The following is a 19,789-nucleotide window of genomic DNA, read 5'->3' as shown; positions in this document are numbered from 1 at the left end:
TTTCTGAAAGTTTTGTAATTTTAAATTGTACATGTCAGTTTATGGTTGAATTTGAATTGTGTTTTATATGACACAAATTATAGATCCCAGTTCGTGTTTCCTTTAGCACCTGGACATCTAAATGTTCAAGCAACTTTAATTTAAAAAGTACCCTTTCTTCCCTAAGTTACTTTTTGCTCCTTCATCAAAAATGTGATCATCCTATATAAAAGTAACATTCTTATTTTATGGATTTATTTATGATTCCTTATTCTAGAACAAAAATTCTTAAAACATTTTGAAAGTTGATAAATGGTTACACTAAAGCAAAAGCAAGAGAATGATAAACACAAATCTCAGGATCATGATTATCTTTTCGAGAGTTGGTAGAGCAGGGAAAATGATCATGGAATGACTTACAGGACAGAAAATGTTCTATCCCATAAGTTTAATGAGTAAGGGAAGGTAATGCCTTTATTATGTCTTAAAGTTGACTTATGTATTTTAGAAAAACAATTGTGAAATCTCTTCTTTGAAACTGTGTTTGATAACAGCAAAGTAACCACAAATTGACATCACCAGAAGTTCTATCAGACAAAACTGGTTAACATGGTTCACAAAAATCAATCATTGCCAAAGGTATCCTTTATGCCTTGACAAAAACACTTAGTAAAACAGGTATCTTTACAGGCATATCAAAAAATCTTCATCGTAGGTTACAACTACCAGTCAAATCAGATGTACAGATACTTCAAAATATTTGACATAGTTCTTACATCTAAATTAAGGACTATAAGACTAGCTAAAGAGATGATAAAATTTGGCTCACAAAAATCTTATATCTTTTCTCATAATGATGAATGATCAATCTTCACATCTTCACTAGTGCTTATTTTACATAAAAAAAATTCTAACAAGTCTTCTGGTGCTGATTAGAGGTTAACAGTAATGGAAGCACACATAGGAGGTAGTCTGAAGTGTGAGCTCTTGATGAAAATATTTCAAATTCTAACTACTCATAGATTAGAGAGTGTATTTTGAAGCATAACTGGCTCTAGAAAACATACAAAAATACAAGCATATATATAGTAAATGCATGCAGGTGTGTATATTCCATAATAATGAAGTAATACTCTGTAAATTATAGCTGGCCAAACACTCAGCAAAGGTCAACTCCTGGGACAGAGAGAGGAAACTTCTCCAAAGCTCACTGCCTTTTTGGCCAGTCATCATCATCACTTTCAACCCGTTGATCAACAATTTGCTCAAGTGGGCCCCAGTAATGTTTCTATTCATCCTAGCCCTGAGATTTTAGCAGCCTCTCTTTACTAGTTCTTCCCTGTGGTGCCGCATTGGAGGCTCTTCCCAGGGTCAGGGGAATGAGACCCATCATTGTTACTGTATTTGGCATATCGAATATGCCACGGAGAACTTGCCAGGCTCTGCTGTGTGGGCAGGATGCTCTCAGTACCTTGCCAGGTTCTCTGAGAGGGAGAACTAGGCCATAAGAGGTTGCGTCCAGGAGCATTGTTTTATAGCCTCTGGATCTTGGTCATTGATGGGATTACATGGCGCTGGGGGGAAGTTTGTGCGTGCGGCTGCCAAAATACTTGGAAAATGGTGACTGTGGGTGGAGGATCCGATCTGAGCAGGCTTGGAGATCTTAGCCCCGGGTCCTGCACAGCAGGATTTTGCCAATACTGAAGTTTTATTATCAAGACTAACAATATTTGCCTCAAGCTTAAATATGTTAATTATGCTTACACATATTTGAACAATAGAATTACATATGTAACTGTATGAATTACAGACGAAGATGAAAATATTTTTTTGTACCTCTAATGCTTATGCTAGTTTCCTAACTTTCTTCAGGATAATTACAAGGTTTATTTTTGTGCTATATTATTGATAATTTTATTAAGTAAGTAGCCATCAGGGTTGGAAAACATAATATTTGACAATTCTAAATAATATCATAATGCGTATTTTCTTTATTTTTATTTTTTAATTAATTCATTTTTTAACTAGTGAATCACCGTGAGGGTACAGTTACAGATTTATACATTTCTGTGCTCGTGTTTCCCTCATACAAAGTTCGAGAACCCATCCCTTCACCAGTGCCCATTCTCCACCACAAATAAACCCAACATCCCTCCCACCCCTCCAATCCCATCTCCCCCCACCACACCCTGCCACTGTGGCAGGGTATTCCCTTTTGTTCTCTCTCTCTAATTAGGTCTTGTAGTTTGCAATAAAGATGTTGAGTGGCTATTGTGTTCAGTCTCTAGTCTACATTCAGCACACATCACCCTTCCCTCGCGTGGCCCCCAACCACATTTTACTTGGTGTTCCCTTCTCTATCTGAGTTGCCCTCTCCCCAGAAGGTGAGGCCAGCTTCCAAGCCATGGAGTCAACCTCCTGGTACTTATTTCTACTATTCTTGGGTGTTAGTCTCCTACTCTGTTATTCTATATTCCACAGATGGGTGCAATCTTTCTATGTCTGTCTCTCTCTTTCTGACTCATTTCACTTAGCATGATACTTTCCATGCTGATCCACTTACCTGTACCACAAAAGATACAGTGACCAGAATACAAAGACAATCTACAGAATGGGAAAGGATATTTACCCAATACCCCATCAGATTAGGGGTTGATATCAAGGGTATATAAAGCATTGGTGAAACTCTACAAGAAGAAAACATCCAACCCCATCAGAAAATGGGGTGAAGAAATGAACAGAAACTTTCCCAAGGAAGAGATACGAATGGCCAAAAGACACATGAAAAAGTGCTCTACATCACTAATTATCAGGGAGATGCAGACCAAAGCAACCATGAGATACCACCTCACACCACAGAGACTGGCACACATCCAAAAGAACAAAAGCAACCGCTGTTGGAGAGGATGTGGGGAGAAAGGAACCCTTCTACACTGCTGGTGGGAATGCCGACTGGTTCAGCCCTTTTGGAAAACAATATGGACGATTCTCAAAAAATTAGAAATTAAGCTCCCATTTGACCCAGCAATACCACTGCTGGGAATATATCTCAGAGAAGCAAAAAAGTATAGTCGAAATGACATCTGCACTTTTATGTTCATAGCAGCACTATTTACAATAGCCAGAATCTGGAAAAAAACCTGAGTGCCCTAGAACAGATGACTGGTTGAAGAAACTTTGGTACAACTATACAATGGAATACTATGAAGCTGTTAGAAAAAAATGAGCTCATAATGCGTATTTTCACTGTCAATACCTAAGTTAATTTTCTGGACCCATAAAATGCTCCACTGCCTTTTGAACATGTTCTCTATTTAGGGGCTAGAGACGTATTACAGGTAGCAGGGCAATTGCCTTTGCAATCAAAAGACCTGAGTTTGGTCCCTGACACTTCATATAGTCCCCCAAGCCTTGCTAAGAGTTATCTCTGAGCACAGAGCCAGTTGTAAATCCAGAGAACTGTGTCATGGTGTGTCTAAAACCACAAAAACTAAAACAAAGACAAAGGAAAGATACTCCATTAAGATAAAGAGCGGGTTACTATTTAAGTATTAGTTTCAGAATTACATTAGGTCTTATTATCTTTTCTTTGCAATTCTATACACATATGTATGAGTTTAAAGTAATTTTCTCTGTGTATCAAGGTAGTGAAATAGAAATGTCATTAAAATTAAAAATTAAAATTTGATGACAAAAATCTATTCCCTATTTTGTAACAAATGAGATATCAATGAGTTCTTAGATTATGCATCTATAATCTACTTAATCTACTTGAGAGTACTTGACCAAGAAATGTAAGTTAGTAAATGTAAATGATTAGCAGTAATTTTGTTAAATTTGTTGCATCTGTGCTAATTATGAATATTAAGGAGTCATCTTTACTTAGACATGAAATTTAGTTCCAATGTTATCAAAAGTATTACAGTTAAAATATTTGGATTTTAAGATACCTTTGGCTTCAATGTCGTGGAGGGTTTTGCCGACCTTGTCTTCAATGTACCTTAGGGATTCTGGTCTGATGTTGAGGTCCTTAATCCATTTTGATCTGACTTTTGTACATGGTGATAGGTGGAGGTCTAAGCCCATTTTTTTTGCATGTAGCTGTCCAGTTTTGCCAGCACAATTTGTTAAACATGCTTTCCTTGCTCCACTTCGCCTTTTTTGCTCCCTTATCAAAGATTAGATGGTCATATATTTGGGGGGATGTGTCAGATTATTCCACCCTGTTCCATTGGTCTGCCACTCTGCCTTTGTTCCAGTACCAAGCTGTTTTAATGACTACCACTTTGTAGTAGAGTTGGAAGTTGGGGAGGTTGATTCCTCCCATTTTCTTTTTCCCAAGAATTGCTTTAGCTATTCGTGGGGGCTTATTGTTCCACATGAATTTCAGGAGCGCTTGCTCCATTTCTTTGAAGAATGACAAGGGTATCCCTATAGGGATCGCATTGAATTTGTACAATGCTTTGGGGAGAATTGCCATTTTGACAATATTAATTCTTTCAATCCATGAGCAGGGGATATTTTTCCATTTCCTCATGTCTTCTTTTATTTCCTGAAGTAGCGTTTTGTAGTTTTCATTATACAAGTCCTTTACCTCCTTAGTTAAGCTGATTCCGAGGTATTTGATTTTTTGAGGCACAATTGTGAATGGGATAGCTTTTATCATGTCACTTTCTTCTCTCTCACTATTTGCATATAAGAAAGCCATGGACTTTTGGGTATTGATTTTATAGCCTGCAACTTTACTATACGAGTCTATTGTTTCTAGGAGTTTCTTGGTAGACGTTTTAGGGTTTTCTAAGTATAATATCATATCATCAGCAAATAGTGAGAGCTTGATTTCTTCCTTTCCTACCTGAATGCCCTTACACGCCACTGGCCAAGCAAGTGAAAACAGAGATAACATGAAGTCATGAAATTTGCATATAAATGGATCAACATGGAAAGTATCATGTTGAGTGAAATGAGTCAGAAAGAAAGAGACAGACATAGAAAGATTGCACTCATATGTGGAATATAATGTAACTGAGAAGTACAAGTTGGCAACGATGCAACTTCTGACAGATATCTCTCTGGACTTAGTTACTAAAATACTAAATTACAGAAACCCAAAATTGAGAGGCCACTAAGTGTGGTCACTCGATCTCATACCTCTTCATCCTCAGCAATGGAAAACAAATTATCTAATGCTTCCTTTTCAGCAGGTCTGACCTTAGGGGAGAGACTCTCCAAACAATAATAGTGAGTTTTGTTGAAATATTGTATGCAATCAAAGTGAAAGTAAAGTGAAATTTATTAGTTACACAGGCGGGGGGGGCTTAGGGTGGGGGGGTTAGGGGCGTGGGGGGTTAGGGGTGTGAGGGGGCCAGGTGGAGCTATACTGGGATTCTTGGTGGTGGAATATGAGCACTGGTGAAGGGATGGGTATTCGAGCATTGTATAACTGAGATTTAAACCTGAAAACTTTGTAACTTTCCACATGGTAACTCAATAAAAAATTTAAAAAAAATATTTGGATTTTAATTGAATTTATCAAAGGCATTTTAAGGACTAACACCAAAAATGTTAAGAACAAGCAAATGCAAACAACTTCAAATGGTAAGAAAGATGATATTTGTGGGGGAACTTTTAATTGAAATGACAACAGTTAATCTAAAAGCAACAGATGAACAAATATGAAAGCATTAGAACTGAGACAAAATTGGTGCAGCTGATTTAGATGAAAGATTAAAAAGTTTGCAAAGCTTTTCTCGAATATTTTCACATATGAGAATAAAAATCCTTATGGTGGTATATTAATTCATAGACGTAGAGCTCTTGAGTTTCTTAAAGTTGTTTTAAAAATTCCTCTTTAGAACCTGTAGGAAAGGTTTGAAAATAATCTTTAAAGATGAAGTTATATGTTACTGGGGGCTGTTTGAAGAATGCATTTTTAAAACCATTTCATTTCTTGGGTCTGAAAACATTTAGTTTAACACAATTTTTGTCCTAACTTTCTGTTCTTTCTGCACATGGTACGCTCAGAATAAGCTATAATCCCTTTCCTTTCATCATATCTATAAAGGTAACATCACAGGCCATCATGCTTATCTCTTCTAATGAGGCCAGGTATATGGATGGTTAGTTTTTGTCTAAACTTTAGCTCCAAGCCTGTAAAGGTCACTGATAAAAAAAAGTTTTGATTTTCTTTATTAAGTGTAGAACTTTTAGCTGTAAAACAGGCCCCTATAATTGAAATGCAAAGAGAGTTACTTTCTTTTAGGACGATAAAGCTTAGATACGTGGTTTAATTTTATTCTGAACATAGGATTTTAGTTCTATTAAAGATTAGAGCTATAGGCATAGAAGAACAGGAAAGGTAAATACAAGGTAAATGGTCACATTTTGATTTGTGAATAACAAGAATATGTGCAACATCCACTGTCATTCCATCTCTTTTCCTCTCTCCTGTCTCTCTCTCATACTCTCTTGCTCTTTCTTTCTCCATCCTCTCTCTTTCTCCTTTCTTTCTTTAACTTATTGTGATTTATAATCATAAATTGTTTTGCAAATGCTAAATTTATGAGTATAATTCCTCAAAAGATACACTTGAAGCTTGTCCTATACATTTAAAGTGGTATTTTTGTCAGAAAGTGTTGTTTTGAAAGAATCATAACAAGGAAATCCTGTTTCATCTAGGTTAGTGACTACCTCTGTGAGTCAGGTTTTAATCAGGAAAGTGAGAAGGACTCATTTATCAGTAAGTTTACATCTTTACTATATAGCAGGAACTAGCCAAAGGTCTGATGCTATTAGGAGGCCATTGAAGAAGGCCATTAAATACCTCCACTCTAGGGTTGGAGGTGTGACTGAGTGGTATAACTCATGTGGAATGAGTTAAGTTCTGGTTAAGTTTTGACACTACAGGAACTGGAGTGATAGTAAAAAAAATACACACTAATACACACTGCTTACCTGTGGCTGACCACGGCATGATCATGGCATTACATGTGGTGGCCAAAGCCTATTCAGGAGTGGTCCCTGAGTACTGAGCCAGGAGTAAACCCTGAACACCACGGGGAATCATCCAAAAACAATAAAAATAACAAAAAATAAAAAGAAAATTTTTGACATTGAATCATCAAAGAAACCTCAATACCCTCAATGTTTGTCTCTTGGAAATAGTCTTGTTCAGGAGTAAAGAAATCAGCAAATTTATTTTATTTATTTGATTTTCTCTTCTAAAGTCCCAAATTTGACTTTTAGTTTTATCTTTATTTGTAAATATATGACATTTCAAAGTCTAATTATCAAATTTGGCTTAGTTACTGTGTAAATGTACCATAGTTAGTTCATTGTTTTCTGGTAATTAACTAACTGCAGGTTTCCTCATTATTCAAAAGTACAATGTTCCTATTTGGTATACCTGTAAAATTTTTGGGGGGGGTCTGGTAATGCTAAACAATGTTCCTTTACAAGCTACTGGGCATAGCTTCTCATAATGAGAAGACATAGACTAATTAGTATCTTATATTAATAAAATGTTCTATTTGTGTTTGATAAATTTATATCAAACACATTCAAAATATGCCTCTGTTGAACATAGTGTGAGAGGCCTAAACAAAGTGGAGAGATATGTTGAAGCTTCACATATCTAATAATTCAAGTTAGATGCAAATTCTGGGGAAAGTCACTCAAGCAGTGCTCAGGGGCGCTGGGGCCACTCCCAAGAATACTCAGGCAGAGCTCAAAACTTGGCCTTGGCAATGTGGTACTTACTGCTCAGCTCCATTGGTCCTCAGAGTCACCAAGTATAAACCCAGCAGCAGGCAAGGGACAGAACAGAGCAGGGAATCAATTTCTGTGCCTGCATAGGCCAGGCAAAGATTTCAATGCATTGAGTTATCTCTCTAACCCTAGATACAGACATTTGTAATCTCCTTTGAGATATAATATTAATGTTATTGGTTAAGTTTTCATAGCTACTTATTTTCATAGCTACCTTCTTATACAAACTTGATAATATTTTCAGCACACTTTTTTTTGGGGGGAGTGGGGATCACACCTGACAGTGCTGATTGCTTACTGCTTCTCTGTTCTCAAGGATCATTCTTGGTGGGCTTGGGAGTCTATATGGGCTGCTGAGGATTGAAACTGAGTTGCCCCTGTACAAGGTAAACATCCCATCCATCATGCTTTCTAACCAGCTCTGCAGTGTTTATTTTGTTAGTTCAATGCACTTTTATTTATTTGTTATTGAAACATTGTGATTTACAAAGTAATTATTGAGTTTTAGATATCTAATGTTCCAATACTGATCCCACCACTAGTGTCACACTTTAATACTGCCTCCATCACTTTGTGTTTGCTTCTTATTTTGTTCATGGTATTTTAATTTAGAAAAACAGGCTCAAGGTTGTTTTCTTAGAAATATATTGCTCTTTGGAATCTGGAATGTAAACCTGTCTCTGTGAATCTGCAAAGTTTTGTTTCTCCCCATTTAATGATAGCAGGAACATCAACCAAGGGGATAGCGTAAGGGGATGAAGTTCATACCTAGCAGGAATGTTGTGATGGTTTTGATCACCGACATTACATAGCATCCTGAGTACTGATTGGCATTGCTTTAGTGTATTACTGCTGGGGTAAACCTCTCTGAAGTGAGAAAGGATCTAGGGAATATCATGGAGGAATACTGAAACTCTGGTAGTAGATATGGCACAATAATATTGCATGCCTAAAAAGTTAGCGTTAATATTATTGTAAGTCATGATACAGCATTAAAACAAAATGTGAGGTCATGTACATGTATACATCTACCTTGACATTCAATATACAATTTAAATGTTGTATTAATCCATGAGCCGCTAAAATATTTGAAGTCCATCCACAAACAGGTAAACTAACTTATTTTGAAAGCAGTAATGCAAATTCTTATTAGAGGACTGGCAAAGTTAAGTATTACAGAAAATTTGACACCATAATCTTTCTGAAGTCCTCAAAGTTAGTGGCACTTAGGAATTGCCATAGAAATTGTTTCCAATTTACTTTTATAAGCTTCATATACTTTAGATATATTGTAGCCTCTCTGTATGTGGAAGGTAAACTATTTTCAGAGAAAATGACAATAGAAAAATGAATAATAATAGTTTGTTTGGAGGACATAAGGAACATATTTGCAATAGGTAAATTATCAGCAACATTTGGTAAGGTTTAATTTTTATGACTATATACTGAGATAAAATAATAGATACACTTTCCTTTAGAACCAAGAATATTAAACAACAAAAGTAGTCTGCTATAAATGAGGATAGTATTTTGAGATTTTAATTTTTTTTTCTTTTTGGGTCACACCCAGCGATGCTCAGGGGTTACTCCTGGCTTTGCACTCAGGAATTGCTCCTGGCAGTGCTTGGGAGACCATATGGGATGCCGGGGATCGAACCCGGGTCGGCCGCGTGCAAGGCAAACGCCCTACCCGCTGTGCTATCGCTCCGGCCCCAGTATTTTGAGATTTTATTAGTCTTAGATTTATGTATATAATTCAAAAGCATGAATTTATCACCACTTGGTTTTCACTGCAGGTGTCTGTTTGAGATCCTGCTTTTGTATGGAGTGTTACATTTTCTAATGTTTTATTATCTGAGCTGTAACAGTCTAACCTGATTTTAAAAAGTCATATCCAAATGAAAGACAATTAAATTTGTTTTGTGAACACAAAACTAAAATTACTAACTATTTTTATGGCTTTATGCTTAAAAATAATTACTGCCAAGGACCAGAGAAATAGTTCAGGAGGCAAGGGGCTTGCCTACATGACACTGACCCCTGTTATAATTACCCAGTACCACTTTTATTTCCCAAAGCACTTCCAGTGGTCACTCCTGAGCACAGAGGAATGAATAATTCCTAAACACACTATGTGTGGACTAAAATCAAAACACTTTTACAAAGAAAGAAAAAAAAAAGAATTTCTGTGAAAACATTGGGAAAGAAATGCATGCTTTCCTCTCTGCTTGGATTCCCTTTCTCACTATTTTTGGAGGTAAGGTTTGCATACTAAAATATAAGGTGCAGATTAAACAAAACTTAATCTTTTATGAACTTTAATCTCTTAGGAGGACTGGAGCGATAGCACAGTGGATAGGGAGTTTGCCTTGCACGTGGCCGACCAAGGTTCGATTCCTCCGTCCATCTCGGTGAGCCCGGCAAGCTACTGAGAGTATCCTGCCTGCACAGCAAAGCCTGCCAAGCTATCTGTGGCATATTAGATATGCCAAAAGCAGTAACAACAAGTTTCACAATGGAGACGTTAGTGGAGCCCGCTTGAGCAAATCAATGAACAACATGACGGCCGTGCATTGCAGTGCTAATCTCTTAGGAACTTTTAGTGAAATTTATTAATCAAATCTAGGAGCTTTTCCCTTCTTTGCTCCTAAATTTAGAATGAGTTCACACATTTATGAGTGTATTTTAATAAAGTCTTAGGTAGAACGGATCAATACAAGTTAGTCTCATCATTTTATAGCATTAGTTTTCTAGGATAGTCTTAATACAGTACTCTAAAACAGGTAGTTGAGAGAAACAGAAATGTATCCTGTTATATCTTGGATGGAAGTTCAAGATCAGGGTGTTAGTGCAATATTTTCTCTAAAACAGGATAAAATCCTTGGTTTTGGGTGGTGGCCAGCTGTTCTTGGCATACCGTGGCCTATAGATTCATCATTCCCGCTTCTGCATTTGTCTTTAGTTATATGGTATTCTCCTGTATGAATTGTATCTCTCCACATAGCAATCCCTTCCTGTGTTATCACTTAGTATTTTAGGAGGACACAAGAATTTTGAACTGAAGGCTCACCCTATTCTTGTGTAATTAACTAAAACTAACGTACAAAAATCCTATTTCTAAATAAAGTCATTTTCTGTGGTACTGATTAGGAATTCAGTATGCTTTATTATTTTTTGGAGGAAAAAAATTCAATGAACAGAAAGGATTTACTGTTGTTGGTGGTGGTGATGGTGGTGGTGATGGGTTTTGGGTGAGTTTATTTATTTATTTATTTATTTTGAGAATCTGCATCAAAACCTGCAAAGAGAAAATGGCCACTTTGCGATATTGACATTCTCAGCTAACTATCTTGGATTAATGTTTGGATTTGATTTTGAAATATATGAGAAAGGGGAGGGACATTAGGCAGACACAAAAGAGGACATTTAAATGAGAGTATAGATCAGTGAGATATAGAATTAATCTGAGTTCCTGGGAAAACTTGACTAAATGTTGGTTTAAGTCTCTTAGAGTACTAAAGAGGAGGTTTTTGAGCAGAGAGCAAACACCAGCCATCAGTAAATGAACCTCTGAATATTCATCTGACTATTAATCACCTGGTCTATGTTTGATTGCAGGAAAAGATTAATTACAGATAAATACTGATGGATCAGTCTTCCCAAATAGGTAAACTTTTAACTACATAATTACTACTCAAATCAGAAAAGGCAAACTTTTTTGTTTTGAATGTTATTGGCAGAGTAGGCCAGTAAACAGAATTAAGTTTAAATATTATCCTCTGGAAGTCTGTTAGGATTGCATAAAGAATTCCTATTATTTTAAATATACTCTACCACATGAGCTATCTTCATATTGACTGTTCTCTCTTTTTATGATTTAGAAGGATGTGATTTGAAAGTACTAAAGAGATATAGGTTTATCAGTGTTTATGTAGTCACCTAATTAAAACCTAATATTTTCAAAGATATTATTGAGGAATCTTGGTATACAAAACCCAAAACTTTATGTGTTTAATATCACCACACTGTGCCTACCTACAGCCAAAGAGCCAATACTCTATATCACAGTCCCTAAACTGCCTCCATGCTTTCAGTTACTATATTCAATCCTCTTTGGTGAATTCAGTAGGGTGGCTAGGAATTAACAGTTTGTTTTCACTGGACTTTGTATTTTCTCTCACTTTCTCCACAAGATTGTCCACAAATTATCCGGCATATGCCTTTACCCAGAGCATACATGGCTGAAGACCTCCAGAACCTAGCCACAGCCATGTTCAAGGCCCCTCTCCACACGTTCGGACGAGCATCACGCATGAAGGTACTGGCAGAGGAACCTATGTGTGTGGGACCTGGGGCTGAAACCTCCAAGCCTGCTCAGATCGGGACTTCCACCCAGATTTCCCATTTTCCAGTAGCTAGGTGGTCACACCCAGGGACTGCCCCCAGTGCCGTGTAATCCCACCAACGGCCAACATCCAGAGACTATAAAACCAAGCTCCCGGAAGCTTATAGCCAACATCTTAATAGCCTACTTTTCCCTCTGGGAGAACCTGGCAAGCTACTGAGAGTTTCCTGCCCACATGGGAGAACCTGGCAAACTCCCCATGGTGTATTTATATGCCAAAACCAGTAAAAAATCTGGGTCTCATTCCTCTGACCCTGAAGGAGCCTCCAGTGCGGCATCATTGGTAAGGACGAGTAAAGAGAGGCTTCTAAAATCTCAGGGCTAGGATGAATGGAGACGTTGCTGAGACTGCTTGAGAAAATCGATGATCAACGGGATGATGATGATGATGATGATGATGATGATGATGATGATGATGATGATGTCTTTACCCTTCTGACTTGTTATCTTTACTTCTTGGTATGGCTTTCTGTTCCATCTATATTATAGCAAAAGACAAGATAAGATTTTATATTTTCTAATAGCTAAGCATTCCATCAAACATAAATATAATATTTTCATTTACTTATTTATCACTGGTCTCTTTGACTGTTTCTTTACCTGTGACTACAAAAATGTGCCACAGAACATAAGGAGATAATTGCAGCACAGAAAGTGCTATTTGGCTACTGCCTGACTTGTCACAATGTTGTTGGCAAAGTGAGTTTCTGTGAGATCAGGAACCATGAATGTCTTCACTGATTCCTACATAATATTTATGCATCATCATCATCATCATCATCATCATCATCATCATCCTGTTGATCATCTATTTTCTCAAGTGGTCTCAGAAATGTCTCCATTCATCCTAGCCTTGAGATTTTAGAAGCCTTTCTTTACTCATCCTTCCCAACGATGCTGCATTGGAGGTTCTTTCAGGGTCAGGACATTGAGACCCATCATTGTTACTGGTTTTGGCATATGAATACACTACGGGGAGTTTGCCATGCTCTCCCATGCAGGCAGGAAACTCTCTCCGTAGCTTGCCAGGTTCTCCAAGAGGGAGAACTAGGCTATAAAACCAGGGAGCTTGGTTTTATAGTCCCTGGATATTGGCTGTTGATGGGATTACACGACGCCAGGGGCAGTCCCTGGGTGTGACTGTCCAGGTACTGGAAAACGGGAAATCTGGGCAGAAGAGGCCTAGTCCCGATCTGAGTAGACTTGGAGATCTCAGCCCCGGGTCCCACACACCTGGATTCCTCTGCCAGTTACTTCACGGGTGAGGCTCGTCCAAATGTGTGGAGATGGGTCTTGAGCATGGCTGTGACTGGGTTCTGGAGGCCTTTAGCTGTGGGGACTCTGCTTGAGGCCAAGAGGGAAACTCAATCCACCCCCTCAGAGAGGCCCTGGTGAAGACAGCCAGGCTCGAAGGCAAGACTCTGCGTCGCTCTGTTCAAAGAGCCTGGTTTTATAGTCTCTCGATATATGCTGTTGATGAAATTACACAGGGAGTGAGGGAGGTGGGGGGTGGGGGGGCTTGTAATATCTCTTCCACCCAGATCCCCCATTTTCCAGTAGCTAAGCGGTCACACCCAGAAACTGCCCCCAGTGCCATGTAATATCTATGCATGGACCTTAAAGTCCTATCAGCCTCACAGATATGAAGCCAACCTGTGAGATTTTAAAATTTTGATAATATTTGAAAGTTTTAATTTACATAGAAAAAGTTCCTGAATTTAAATTAGGAAAGTTGGTCATATTACTAAGATAATCATAAAATTATCATATTTTTCTTTTGTAGTTGGTAATTTGGAAAATAAACAAATCACTGTAACCCACTTCCCCCCCCCGCCACCTGCTCCATAAAAAATAAGCCACACTGTGACCTATTAGATCTATATAATGTGCATGGGAGTTAATCACTGTCACCCAAAATGGGGGGAGTTGTCTTCAGGATAGAATGACTTCGGGTTTGATTTTATTTTCTAGAAAAAGTGGAAGTCAATGCTGTCACATTTTGGTTTGATCATCTTTCTCAAAGAAATGAAGTTCAAGAGAGAACAAAAATTGAAGCATATAGGTTTTTAGTAAAAATAAATGAAAAAGAAATGCACCCAAAGGAGAACAATGGCTTCTCCAAAGATAGAAGGAAGAAATAACACACTTTTATTTTCATATCTTTTTTTTTTTTTTTGGTTTTTGGGTCACACCCGAAGATGCACAGGGGTAATTCCTGGCTCTTCACTTAGGAATTATCCCTGGTGGTGCTCAGGGACCATATGGGATGCTGGAATTAGAACCCGGGTCGGCCGCATGCAAGGCAAACGCCCTATCCGCTGTGCTATTGCTCCAGCTCCACATTTTTTTATCTTGACCATGTGAAAAGAACTATACTGAACAGAGATATAGCTATATAGCTTTAGATTTATGTTTTTGCGTTTTTTAAACAAATTCCCAAAAATAAACTGATTAATCATATAGAAGATTGATGTTTAATTGTCAAATTTTTTTATAAATATCTTGATTAATCATGTAGATTACTTTTTAAGAAATCCTCACAATGTTTTTTATAGGTATTGGATCAATTTACATTATTACTCACAGTATATGAGAGTACCTTTTCCTTTATCTCCTCACAGCACTTGCAAAAATAATCATGTTTTTTTTTTAAACCTAAAAGAAAAATGTCAAGACATCCCTTCTTGTCATGTGAAGGGATGCCTGTATATATTTTTGGTTTTTGTTTTGGGGGGTGGTCCTACTTGGCAGTGCTCAGAGTTTAATCTTAGATCTGTGCTCAAGCATCACTCCTAGTGGGGCTGCAGGAACCATACGTGGTTCTATGGATCAAACCTGAGTCACCACATGCAAGTCAAGTACAGTATTCTATATCTCTGACTTCTATATAAGTCCCTATATTCTTAACCAGATTATATATCTCTGGATCACTCCATTTCATGTAATTTATAGCCATGAAAATTCTTCATGTATGTATAATATCAAATTTTTACTTTTTCTCCTACAAATATGTCTTGATGATAATAGGTCCAATTGTCCATACTCAGAGGAGCCCCAAGTGTGTGAGGAAGTTTTCTCTTATCCTCAGAAGTAGTGCTCTACAAAGTATATACAGGTTGTTTTACAGGCAGAATTAAAAATAATAACAAAAGGAGCAAAGAGCTCTTGATAGACTAATGATATGGGTAATATCACTGTATCACTGTATCACTGTCATCCCGTTGATCAATGATTTGCTTGTGTGGGCCCAGTAATGTCTCGATTAATCCTAGCCCTGAGATTTAGCAGTCTCATTTTACTCATCCTTTCTAACAGTGCCGCATTAGAGGCTCTTCAGGGTCAAGGGAATGAGACCCAGCATTGTTACTGTATTTGGCATATGAATACACCATGGTAGCTTGCCAGGCTCTCCTGTGCAGGCAGTAAGCTCTCAGTAGCTTGCCAGGTTCTCCAAGAGGGAGAAGTAGGCTATCAGATGTCCCGTGACTGTGAGCTTCGTTTCATAGTCTCTGGATGTTGGCCATTAATGGGATTATATGGCCCCAAGGGCAGTTTGTGGGTGTGGCTGCCTAGCTACTGAAAAATGGGGAATCTTGGTGGAAGAGGCCAGTCCCGATCCGAGTAGCCTTGGAGATCTCGGCCCGGATCCTGCATACCTGGGTTCTTCTGCCAGTTCCTTCATGCATGAGGCTCATCTGAACATGTGGTGAGTGGCCTAATATATGGGTTTATATCTTCAAACGATAATTGTTAAAAAAGATAGAAATAGTGTGTGGTATTTTCTGTTAGAAACTCTGTTTGTTAGGGTCCTTTCTTTGCTTTTTAGTTTTTTTGATTGTGCTGGAGATTGAATTCAGGTCTCTTTGTATGCAAGGCTGACACTTTCTCATTTAATCAGACCCCAGTCTCCAAGGTCCCTTCATATTTGTAGATGCAGCCCTCAGTAACCATAAAACTTTGAGATAAGGAAAAGCAAATAACTTGTCAAGTAGATGGGATGTGAAAGAATAAGAATATTATATTGCATCTTCTGGAGCATTGCTTTCATTAAAAAGTCTAGTAGGGCAAAATGCTAAGGACAAAGGGATTAAAAGTTTGATGCCATGTATAAAACATGATTGCATAGTATGGATTATTACAGAAAATAGGATATAATGTAAATAAACATAGTTGAAACTAGCAGCAAAATGTAGTAAAGATCTGTAACAATGTTTATTTTTTGCTTTTGACAGTATGATCTTTTATTACTGCTGTGAGGTCATTCCTGTCAGTCCTGAGGATCATAGGGATTGAACCCAGGGTTTCATATATGTGTTACATGTGCTTTACCATTTGAACTGCATCCCTGACCCCTCAAGTATAATTTTGGAGCCAGATGATTTAGAAGTATGTTGTATATGGCAGGGTCAGTTATTGAATAGAAAAAAAGGTCTAATATTTTTTACTTTATGAAATTAAAGTACTTTTTGTCCTGCCTATCTTTGAAGGGCATTACCAGACTGTGATCATTTTTCTATGAGGGGGAGAAGAGAAAAATATTTGTACTGGAGGTTTATCCTAAGAACTGTGGCATGCTAGATACACACTATCTAACTACACTCTCAATATTGGGCTTTTTTAAGCAATAGGACTTGTAAATAGTAAGAACTTTTGAAACATAAAGGGAAAATATAATGACAGCGTAAATAATGAAATCATAGGACGAAATATTCTGAACTATGATGAGCAATCCTCAGATTCATGGAAAAAAGTAGTTTTCCTCTATCAGAAAATTTTCATTTTCATATAGTACTTATGTGGATGATTCTCTAACAGTAGGCTTCTGAATTGCTAGAGTCTTACCTAGGGGTTTCTGGCAATATTTTAAGAGTGTAAGCCTTAATTGTCTTTTTAATATATTCCTTTTGATTCTTAGAAACTCCTTCAACCATATTTTCCATTCCAAGAGATACTTTTCAATTTCAACTAGTATTGTTGAACTTTAACCTATAATAGTAACCTCAGGGCCAAAAATACAAAAATAAAAAGAATACTCTCTTTAAATCACTCCCTGAAAACATTCCCCAACTACAGGCTTGTCAGATTATTGCTTCTGTGTTAGTTTTATGAGAAGTTTCTATGTCTGCACTATTTTCACGCTCTTCCCAGATATTGCAAATGGCCAAATTTATAAAAGCATTAAACTTTCCAAAAAGAACTAAGCAGATTATGTCATTATGAGTTCCAAGGACAAATAAAAGTCAGAAACTATAAAATAATGATGTTAGATGAAAAAAAATCTAAAGTTGTTATGTGACTTCATTATCCCAATAAAGACCTGTGGTATGAAGTAACAATTTGTTAGTTTGACTCAGAAAACTTCTCACAGTTTAAGCCCTGTCCACACTACTAAATCCATCATTGCTGGCCTCTGATGATTTCATTTTCTTTTAAGCCATGATCTGTTGTTAATCAGTTCAGGTCTCCCTAGATTCATACCTTTGCATGAATTTGTAAATTTTCTTCCCCAAATTACTTTATTGGAACATTCCTATTCAATCTTCAGCATGAGTATTGTTGTTTTAAGAAACATTTTCCATCTTTCTTTCTTCTCAGGAAAAGAGAGGTGAGAACATTTTTAACCCTTGGATCTATTAATATTCATTATTGTACTATCTTATTTTATGATAACTTTATTACTATGATGTAATTTACATACAAGTAAAACAAATCTTTAAATTTTTGTTATTTAATCACTGTGAGATATTCAATCATTCAACCATTCAATCACAAAGTTGTTTATAGTTGAGTTTAGGTCACATAATATTTGAAAACCTACCCTTCACAAGTGCACTTTTCCTTCCAGAATTCCCCAGCTTCTTTCCCAGCCCATCACCCCACCCCCTGAAGTCTGCCTCAATTGCAGACATTTTTCTTCTTTCTTTTTCTATCTCAATTTTTTAAATCTATTTCTTTTTTTTTTCTTGAATCACAGTGAGAACAGTTACAAAGCTTTCAGAATTAAGTCTCAGTCATACAATGATCAAACACCCATCTCTTCACCAGTGCACATGTTCCATCACCAAGAACCCCAGTATACCCCCCTCCCACTCTACATCCTGTCTGTGTGGCAGATTATTTTCATTTTACTCTCTCTTTACTTTGATTACATTCCATTCTCGGCAGAAAACCCATTATTATTATTTGGAATTTTCCCCCAAAATTGATGCCACAAAAAGGCATTACTAGGTCATTTGTTTTCTATTGCTGATAATGAAGAGCATATGATGTTGCATGGTCGCAAAAGCAGCCGTGCAGTTTTGGAATTCTGGTATTTTAGTAATGAAGTTCAGAGGTATTTCTGCCAGCAGCTGCTGCGTTCAGAGATTGGTTTGTGTGCCTCTGGGATCATGGCTGTTAGGAGTGGAGGAGCTGCTCATGGGCAGCCGCTTGAGGGTCTTATTTGGGTGGGGAGCAGAGCCAGTTCTGCCCCCCTCCACCCCATCGCAAGATTTCCCACATGCCCCATCACTGCAAGCTCCTACCTCTCTGTCAAATTGGCTCTGAAAGGTGGCAGTCGCCATGCTGTCACAAAGTGGAAAAGGAATGGGGTTGTAGCTTAGTTCATAGCTCAGGAGTATATCTGCCAACAGCCACTATGTTCCGAGATTGATTTGTGTGCCTGTGGGATTATGGCCATTCAGGGGCGGAGGAGCCGTTCCTGAGCGTTTTTTTTTTTCTTTTGGTATATCAGGAAAGATTGCTTGGCAAAAGCTGTGCGGTTTGGAGAAATAGTCCTGGTCCCGACATATTGGAACCATGTTAGTAGAAGCTCAGTGTTGCCGGGATTCCATCTAGAAAATGTGGGGAGACAGCACCTTCTCTGTCTGGGGCATCCTGGTGTTATCGGCTCACTTTGGGGTCCGGAGCATCTCCCTCTTTTTCTATCTCACAATTCTTATATCTAAGGTTAATGAATCATGGTGACAAATGTTTACATTTGCTAACTTTCTATTTGTAGCATGATTTAGAGGGTATCTGTGGTCTCAAAAACTTCCCACTTTCTATCAACCCATCTATCAACCCAGACAATCTTTTCTATACACATAGAAGGAAGCACTTTTCTTATTTCTGTTACATACCATGGTTTTGCCTATACTAAAACTACAGAAATGGAGTGATAGAACACATATTCTTTTATGCCTGGATTCTTTGACATTAAAAAATATTCTGACCTGTTGGGCTGGGGATGGTGGTTATGGTGCTTGCCTTGCTCATGACAGACCTAGTTTAAACCTGGATGCATAGTACCAACTGGGTATGATTCCATCACCTGCACACACAAATTATTACCTGTTATGTTTAGAAATAGTTCATATTTTTCTTATTACTTAGAAATATTATAAAAATTGAGTATATAAACTATAATTTATTAATATGCCTCTTGTGTATATTTGAGTTGTGATTATGGTTTTGAATGCTATGTAAATACCATTATGAGCACTCTTATGTAGGCCTTTTTGTTGTCATATGCTTCTTTTGGTATTGAATAAATAATGCTGATATTTCTGAGTCAATGTGTATATTCAGTTTTATAAAGGAGATGCAGAGACGTGTTTTGTATGGGAGCTATGCCTAGCAGTGTTCATGGCTTATTCC

This window comes from Sorex araneus, chromosome 4 (assembly GCF_027595985.1).
Source record: "Sorex araneus isolate mSorAra2 chromosome 4, mSorAra2.pri, whole genome shotgun sequence".
In the NCBI taxonomy this organism is placed as follows: Eukaryota; Metazoa; Chordata; class Mammalia; order Eulipotyphla; family Soricidae; genus Sorex; species Sorex araneus.
The sequence above is the reverse complement of the archived record's forward strand: the minus strand, read 5'-3'. Positions refer to the sequence as shown.